The sequence below is a fragment of the Apium graveolens genome, chromosome 7 (genome assembly GCF_009905375.1).
Source record: "Apium graveolens cultivar Ventura chromosome 7, ASM990537v1, whole genome shotgun sequence".
In the NCBI taxonomy this organism is placed as follows: domain Eukaryota; kingdom Viridiplantae; phylum Streptophyta; class Magnoliopsida; order Apiales; family Apiaceae; genus Apium; species Apium graveolens.
In genome coordinates, this window is record NC_133653.1 from 10,665,562 (window position 1) to 10,675,683 (window position 10,122).

The following is a 10,122-nucleotide window of genomic DNA, read 5'->3' on the forward strand; positions in this document are numbered from 1 at the left end:
ATGTTTCAAATTCGACAATTTCGAATTCTGTTAACTTTAAAAAAAACCAATGTATCATTTTGGATATAATAATTTCTTATATTTTCTGCATAAAAGCAATGTATAACTATTATGATAACAATTTCGAATTCTATTAACTTTTAAAAAAAATCGATATCATATGCTTTTAAATATGAAGTTGTTTGATTAAGTCATCGTAATACTTCATAATAAGGAAGTATCATTTAATTTATCGTACACACATTTAACTTAATAAATTATTGTTACTTTGTTATATATCATTAATCAAAGTATGTTAAATTGATAAAAGTTTATAAAGATGAAGGTAATTTTTATTAATTAGTAAGAGAGTCACTTTAATCGAAGAATTTTTTTTAAACAAGTTAAACGGACCCTAAAAAATAGTTTTAATACGCATGCATAACATTCTTTTACCTACCATTTTAGAAATATTATATTCCTTAAACAAATATTTTTGTAGGACCTATTTTAGAATATTCAATGGGATAATTCCCTCAATACTATATTTATATAGAAAAATCAAATTTTATGTACCGTTCTATTATTAAGAGAAAAAGAAATGCACAAGTGTTCTAGCATTAGATTGAGAGTCTATTGTGACTCTGTTGTGAGGCGTGAATATCCCTTCGGATATCCAATGTGAACAGTGGCCCGAAAGTACTCCTCTCGGATTTCAAAGATCAAATCAGTCGGATATTTTGTAAGGAATTAATCGGGAATTTTTTAAAAAATTGGGAATTTTTAGTACACTGACCTATATTGACATACCAATACATCCTCCAAATTAAAAAAAACCAATTATTCTGTTCTCTGGGATATTTTCCCCTTCTCAACTTTATGTTCTCCTTCCCCGCCTAAATTTTGATCTCGTCTCAATCTTTATTATATTATAGTTTACACGCAATACATATAATTGTATCAACAAATTGAGACTTCAAATTCAAGATGTTATCAAAAAATTGCAGCTTTAAACTCGGGGTTTTATCAAGAAGTGAAAGGGGGTATGTAAGCGGGTGTTTGAAGATACTGTTCAATTAGGTTATGTTTTTGATATGGTTGTAATTTTATCGTGTTTAAAAATATTTTTGTCCTCATAAATGTCCATCTCTCTGGTATATCAAAAAATATATATTTAACCATATGTCAATTGGGTCCATCCGTTAAATTGTACAACTTTTAAGCCCGCAAGGTTTAATTCAGTTGGTTAAAGAGTGGAGGACTATTCTCTTGGTCACATGTTTGAATCCCACGAGAGGATTTTAATGATTAAGTCTCATTAACCAGAGCATGTCGCTTAAATGCAGTTTACCTTGGTTCACGTGATTTGCAGGCTATTGCGTGAGCCAGTAGGGTTTATGTAGTGCGCATCCAAAGGGTAGCGACTGCGGGTTACCTACGATAAAAAAAACTAATTGTTGTTAGTATAATTAAAAATATTCAAAAAAAATTATTTTTTTGAGTTTTAACGAGTCGATCTCGAGTCGAATATACTAAAAATCGGGTCGAGTTTGTTTTGGTTAACGAACACATTTTAGTATTCGAGTTCGAGCTCGAGTTTACAAACTAGTCGAGCTCGAACTTGTTCGCGAGCAGCTCAGTTCGTGAACAGCCCTACTTGCATTTGCTTTTTCAAATTTAAACTAACATAATAATCCGTGCGAGGCACGGTTCATTTTTTAGATTTGTTTTGTACACCATAGAATTATATTAGTAAAATTCTTGATTGTTTTCTTATTGATAAATATTTTATAACGTCTAAAGCATATCAAATACAAGTTGAGTATCTATCAATGTGTATGGCTTTCATCTAAAATATTAATAACGGTCATAACGTTTTTAATATATCCCATTAATCATAATACACATTTTCTTGTTTGTATCGTGTAATTTATATTTATTAAATGAATACAAGCAGGGTAGCCACTATACGTATAAAAGAAAAATATTGAAGTTAATCCATCAAATATTGTCAATATGTTTATAAAAAGAAACTAAAAATTAACATATATGTATATTACAGAGTCGAGTAAATTTTTTGAGTTTTGGTCAAATAAACCCGAAGTAATGAGATATTTTATTACTAAAGTCATAACTAATTTACAATTTCCTTGCTTAATTTAAAAGGATTAGTAATGCATAATTAAAGTGGTCAAGACCTACTTCAACAAAGTAGAATTTACACTACAATTAATATAAGTTAATTTTTTAAGAAAAATATTATTTTTTTAATTCAATGTTAATGTTGATTTAATATCATTGCTAATGTCTTAATTCATTAACTAAAGTTGATATCGGCTGTGTACTTAGCTTTTAATCATCTCCATTATACAGGTTAATTTTATAAGATGTTAGATAATTGTCAATTAATAAATTAAAATTGACATAATCTATTTAGTTTTTAACACATTGAAAAAAAACTTAAATTTAATTGATCTTTCTTATTTTCAGAACATAAAAGACTTTTGTTATTTTCCTATAGCATATATATCAATAACTCCGAAATAAAACCTGTAAGGGTTGACTCAGTTGGTTAAAGAGGGGATTACTATCCTTTTGGTCACAAGTTCGAATCTCATGGGAGGAGAATTTATGATTATACCTCCTGAGTCAGAGCATGTCGCTTAAATGCGGTTTACCTTGGTTTACGTGGTTTGCAGGCTATTGCGTGAGCCCGTGGGGTTTACCATGTGCGTTCTCGAATGTTAGCGACTGCGGGTTCCTTACGATAAAAAAACTCTGAAATACACCGTTAAAATTGAATTTTTTAATATTGGTAAAGATAAAGTCACATGTGTGTGTATGTAAAATATTATTTATTATATTTTTGAGTAAATTATATTGGTCTCGTTTATTTATATGCTAGATATATTGGTCATGTATATAATCCTTTCAAAATATCGACTAATTTTTTTTAGATAGCATAACATTCATTAAATCAAATAGCACAATACATTATAGTTTTGACCTTTTTTCAAATAATTGAAAATAGTTGTACAATATTTTTCAACAGTAAATATTTTTTTGTAAATTTATTATGGCTAATTTTAAATATTTTTTTTCAAAATATTGAATTCTATAATTTTTCAAGTTTCATATATATATATATATATATATATATATATATATACACACACATATATGAGTTAAGTTATGTTGAGTCCTTGTTTTTAGTTGAGTACGGGAGTCCATATATGTTCTGCAAGTGTTGTGCAAGACATGCCTGTACTTTAAAAAGACTAAGTCAAATTGACAACCCTAAGTAAGTTGTATTGTAATCTTAGTTTGTACTTGTACTTGTAACATTTAAAGTCTATACAAATGTAAAAGAGTAGACTAAGTCTTTTTATTTAAACAGTATCAAGCATAGGAATTCTATCTGGAAGAAGATCAAGAAGATTGTGCCTCAGAAGAATTATGAAAAAGCTTGGAGTTGAATAAATTTGTTTGGATAATAATATTCTAAGTCAAAGATCTCTACAAGTCACAGATTTAGTGTTATAGAGAAGTCACTCGAGAACACAAAATGACTTATCGAGAAGTCAGGAAAGCTACTAGAGAACTCAGAGAGATATCGACAAGCCAAATTGAAGACATGAAGATTGGAGATATCGACAAGTCATTTCTTCACTAGAGAACTTAGAGTTATCGACAAGTCAACATTCATTAGAGAACTCTGAGTTATCAATAAGTCAAATTCGACTAGAGAACTCAGAGATATCGATAAGCCAAAATTCACTAGAGAACTCTGAGTTATCGACAAGTCAAATTTGACTAGAGAACTCTGAGTTATCGATAAGTCAATAAGCCACTAGAGAACTCAGAGATATCGATAAGTCAAAGTAAAGATATGAAGACTTGAGATCTCTGTAAGCCAAATTCTCTTATAGAGAACTCAGATACCTCTACAAGTCAAATTTACAATGGACTATTAAAGATCTCGATAAGCCAATATACTTATCGAGATGTCAAGTTCTCTATAAACCAATTGGAAATCTCGAGGTAAAATCTCAAAGTACAAAATTACAGACCACTTAAATATTGTCATTGATGATGTAGTACTGGTAGCTGGTCTTGAAGTGAATCTTCCCAGTGCTAGTCAATTTGCAGACAAAGCTTTTGAAGTCTTATTTAACAAAGAAGAATGCACTTTTATCAGCAAGAAAACTGGTGAAGTTGCTCTGAAAGGAGCAAGAAAAGGAAGCTTGTTTGTTGCATACCTGGACTCAACAAATAAGGATGGAATTTGTTACTTCTACACCAAGGCATTAGAAGAACAAAGCAAGATTTGGCATAAGAAGCTGTCTCACTTGAATTTCAAGGCAATTAACACCTTGGTCAAAAAGGAGTTATTAAGAGACATGCCTAAACTGGAGATTGCTCAAGTTGAAGTTTGTGAAGCTTGTTAAAAAGGAAAAATGAAAAGATCAAGTCACAAGTCAAAAACTGTGAATTCTATAAGTGCATCATTGCAAATTATCCACATGGAATTGTTTGGACCAATAAATGTCTTATCTATTTCAAGAAACAAATATGCACTTGTGATGGTGGATGATTTCTCAAGATAGTCTTGGGTAGAGTTCATATACTCTAAAGATGAAACTCCACACATCATAATTGAGCATATCAAGAAGATGAAAAATCAGGCTGAAGATTATAATTGTGTAAAAAGATTGAGAAGTGATAATGGAACAGAATTCAGAAATGCAATATTGAGTGGATTCTGTAAAAGCAAGGATATTGTTCAAGGATTCTCAGCTTCTAGAACACCTCAGCAAAATGGAGTAGTTGAAAGAAAGAACAGAACATTAGTTGAAGTTGCTAGAACAATGTTGCAAGATGTCAGGCTGCCAACAAATTTTTGGGAAGAGGCTGTTAACACTGCATGCTACACTCAGAACATATATCTCATTAACAAGGCACATGGAAAATAACCATACTCAATCATGTCTAAGAGAAAGTCTATTGTAAAGCACCTTCATGTGTTTGGAAGCAAGTGTTATATTTTGAAAGACAACTCTGAATATATGAAAAAAATTGAAAGACAAGGTCTATCTGATAGATCAAAAGAAGATTATGGAATGCGCAAATGTGACTTTTAATGATGACAAGTGTCTAGGCTTGGAGTGCCTTGATGAAAATGAAGCTGAAGCCCTTGCATTTGAAAACCTCAACATTGATAGTGATTCTGATGGAGAAGAGGTAGTTGATGCACAACAAATAATAATTGAAGAGACTACTGAACAGGAAAATCATGGGAATGGAAGCTCATCTCAAACACCTGAATTTATCAACACAAACTCAGAGGGAAAAGGAGGAATGATCTATCAACCATACCAATGATGAAGAAAATGATGAAGGCACAAGTCAACTAACTCACATAAGAAATGGGGATAGAAGTCACACTAGATAAGCAATTATTGGTGATCATATTGTTTGTGTGAGAACTAGAAGTGCAACTGCTAATGAGTGCCTACATGCATGCTTTTTGTCTCAAGTAGAGCCTAAGAAAATTGAAGAAGCTCTAATGGATCCTGATTGGATATCTACCATACAGGAAGATCTGAATCAGTTTGAAAGGAATAAAGTTTGGGAGTTAGTTCCTGCACCAAAGAATAGAAGTATAATTGGAACAAAATGGGTGTTCAGGAATAAGATGGATGAAAATGGAATAGTTACCAGAAACAAGGCAAGGTTGGTTGCAAAAGAATACTCACAAGAAGAAGGAATTGATTATGATGAAACTTTTGCTCCAATTGCAAGACTTGAAGCAATAAGGATTTTCCTAGCATTTGTTGCACATTCAAATTTCAAAGTATATCAGATGGATGTCAAAAGTGCCTTCCTAAATGGCGAGCTAGAAGAAGAGGTTTATGTGCAACAACCACCTGGTTTTGAAGATCCAGAATTTCCAGATTTTGTGTATAAGTTACTCAAGCCTCTATATGGACTAAAGTAGGCACCTAGAGCTTGGTATGATACATTGTCAGAATTCCTACTTAAACATGGTTTTACTAGACATACAATAAACAAGACTCTCTTCTACAAAAAAATATGGTGATGATATGATCCTAGTTCAAATTTATGTGGATGATATCATCTTTGGTTCTACAAATGAAAAGTTTTGCCAAAGATTCTCCAAGCTTATGTAGAGTGAATATGAAATGAGTATGATGGAGGAATTAATTTACTTTCTTGGACTACATGCCAGTCAAAGAAGTGATGGAATCTTCATCAGCCAAACTAAGTATGTCAAGGACTTATTGAAAAAGTTTGGTATGGTTGATTGTTCACCTGCTTCAACACATATGTCTACAACAACAAAGTTGGATGAAGATAGAAAAGGCAAAAGTGTAGATATATCAAGCTATAGAGGACTAATTGGATCATTGATCTACTTAACTGCATGTGATATCCCGTATTTTCAGAATTATTATTATTGTTATTTGAATATGTTTATGTGTTTTTCTGATTTAGAAGGAATAAAATGGTGGATATTTTATTCATGTTTCGGGGGTTCGTGTCTTTAATTGGATTAATGTGCTAATTGATAGCAAGTTTCATCTCGAAAATATTCAAAAAAATAAATAAATAATATTTGTCGACTGTTTTATTACGTGTTTATTATTATAATAAAATATATGGTTATTTGGAAAAATAGGAGTTAGAAGATTCTTGGATATAAAATTATGTGTTATGGTGATTACATAATTATGTGGCTTGTACGTGTTTCTATATTGTTGGTTCATGTTAAAATGATTTTTTATGTTAAAAATTGAGATTTTGTGCTTCTAAATATTTTTATAAAATTATTGGGTTACGCTAAAATTAAGGAAATTATTTTATAATCTCTAAAATACTTTTGTGGAATATTTGAAAATTATAGTTAAATTTATTTTGAGGAGCATTTATTTTAGAATGATTTTTATATTATTATTCCATTTACTAGCATTTATTTTGTAAATTCCGTATAAAATAATATGTACAGTCAAGATTATTTTTAAATGTTTGGGGAGAAATACAATTTCACTCTTTATATTCTAAAAATAAAATTTAAAATTTTTAGAATTATTCCCCAATCATTTTATATTTTAGAATAGTAGGTTTATTGATTTTTGCCAAAATGAAAAAGAAAGAAAACAAAATAAAACAGATTTTTTTTTCCACCGCCTCTCGCGGCTACACTGTACAGACCTGGTCTCTCTCTCTCTCTCTCTCTCTCTCTCTCTCTCTCTCTCTCTCTCTCTCTCTCTCTCTCTCTTATTCTTTAATCTTTACATAATCAAACTCAAATTTGATTATGATTCCGGTGTCGGAATTTGACCTACGAGTAGTCAAATCGAAGTTTGAAACAAGCTCTATCATTTTCCTGAATCAGTTTTTATATTGGGTAAATTTTCGATTTATTTCGAATTTTATTAATTTTGACGAATTTGGATGGGGGGCTTGATTACTTGATTCTTTACTTGTTTTGATGTCATGGATAGATATATTGTTGAATATGGAGTATGTACTTGTTTGTTTCATTAAGTTTGGTATCCGATTTGAGCCTCGCCGGAAAACGTGACCCCGATTCTTGTTCTTGATTTTCCGGCTTCGTTTGTTGTTATTTGTTGATGTAAAATAGTTGAGTAGGTTCATATGATGATAAAGATGAGTTTTTGTTTGAGTTTTATCAAGTTATTGCTGCGTTTTTATTGTCAGATAATTCAAGTCCCCGGATTTGTGCGAGTTTGGACGGAATCGATGAAATTTTGGGTTGATTGTTGTGGTTATTAATTGTAATTAGTTGCTAGGCTGTTGTGCAACAAAAAAGGGATTGAACGAAACCTAATAGGGAGGTTTGGTCACGTCTGAACATTGCCGGAAAACGGCTGCTTCGCCGGATTCTGGGGAAGTTCCGGCCGGACCTTCAACCCGACCCGGTTCGTTCTACAACCCGGCTTTGACCCATTCCCCCACCCGTTTCTTTTAATTCCGACCAAGATTCAATCTTAAAAACCCTAAAACCCCAAATCCAATTCTGTTTATGCAGAATTTATTTTAAAAATAATTCAAAATTCATTTTTTTTTCCAAATATCATTTATTTTATTTCCAAAAATCATTTATTTATTACTTTAAATTCTAAAAATTATTTTTATAATTGTTTTAAATCCCAAAAAGTATTTCTTTTATTATTTTCAAAAATGCATATTTGTTTTAGTTATTTATAATTCATTTTAATTAATTATTTATAGATTTAGTTAGTTGATTAATTCATTTAATCAATTAATTTTATTTATAAATAGTTAAATAAAATACAATTATTTATAATTAATTCAAATAATTCTTAAAAAAAATTAATCTTTTAAAAATTATATTTTGGTATTTAAAAATCAATTAATATTATAATTAATTGATTTATTCCTAATTATTCGTATTTTTTCGTAGAAAATAAACCGTCCGTCCGTTTAATACGAAACAAACGCGTATAGACTTAGAAAAACATTTATCTTCCAATAAAAATACTTTTGAGACCTAATTTCTTTTGTATTGAAAGGCCGTTTGATTTTTGAATCTTTCTGAGTCGATTTTTGATCGAAAAATCATATTTTGACCCGATTTCAGTTTTAAACGTACCTAGTCTAACCTTTTGACGAACCGAGTCATATGTGATATGAATTATGTGACATATGAGTTATGTGCGTATGTGCTATATGAATTACGTGTGTACGTGGGTCAATAATCTTGTATTTGACTGTCTTCTTTATGTGTGGGGTATCGTATGGGTAGACGATAGGGTTTTGACGCGCAGTTCGTCGGGTAATTATCGTTTAAGCGATTAAGATGTGTCTTTTAATTATAGATGCGGATCGCTCGAGTTGATCAGAACCAGACGTAGGATAAAGAGTGAAATGGAATAGTGATGGTTATCTGGCTTCAAGCAATCGCAAGAACAACACATCAACGAATTATCGAGATAAAGAGACGGTGATGTTTTGAGACAGAATATCGGAATAGATGCGTCATTGCGAGTGTGACTAACTACTAAATCTCAAAGGCAAGTATCTCTATCAACACTTATCGTTCAAGTGATATTTATTTTAAATCTTCTTATGGAAGTATTGTTTTCCCTATTCTCAGTTCGGAATATATAAATATTTTACATATCGCTGAATTAAATGATTCTGTTTATGCAAGCACTATTCCGCTATTCTATGTTCAGAATAGCTAAGTGATTTTACTTATCAAATTACTGGATTTATAAATATTTTGGATTTTGAGAAAAGTGATTTGGTTGCGAATATTACTACCCCAGTAAATGGGGGAATAAAAATATTTTGGGTGTCAATTATTATGACCCCTTTTTCAAAAAAAGGTTTTAAGATTGTATCATAATTGCATAAGTGACCTGGACGGACGGTCCAGCGGAGGGTTATTTCTAAGTCTCATATGAAATATTATGACACAATTTTTGCCACAGGCATGTATATTGCCTTTTTATTTGAGTACTCGTGTTTTTGGGGTCATGTTTCTACGAATCATGACCCAGTGCTATCACACGGGCTGATCAGCATGTGATAGTATGTCTGTCGGAGAATGATCCCAATCTAAATTATTATATTATTTTTGATAATCATAGAATAAATGATTTATCAACTGTTTCTGTTTTGGTTTAATGGTGAAATATAGTTTTGATTCAGATTCTGATTTATGATGTTACTTACTTTGTTTATCAAAGGTGGTATTATTATAGATGATTGATGTTGACTTCGGTATGGGATGTTGTGAGCATCAAAGTTCGAATTGATATCTAATTTGATATGACAACAAAATGAGTATTAATATCAAGAGTTCGGTTTTGAATAAAGTTTATGATTCAATCCATTATCATTGCTTCTTGTTATTGTTGTTTACGATATTTTCGTAAACACAGTTTTACGAGTTTTATTCTCGTCAATATTCAAAGTATTGCTGAAGCGTTTCGCTCAAAAATATCGAAAGAGTTTTGAATACAATGAGAAATAATTATCCGATTCTTTAATAAATTTTCTATTTCAGCAATTATGATTTTAAAATGTTCCGCGCGATTGCAGATGTCAGTTTTACATCAACACGACCCT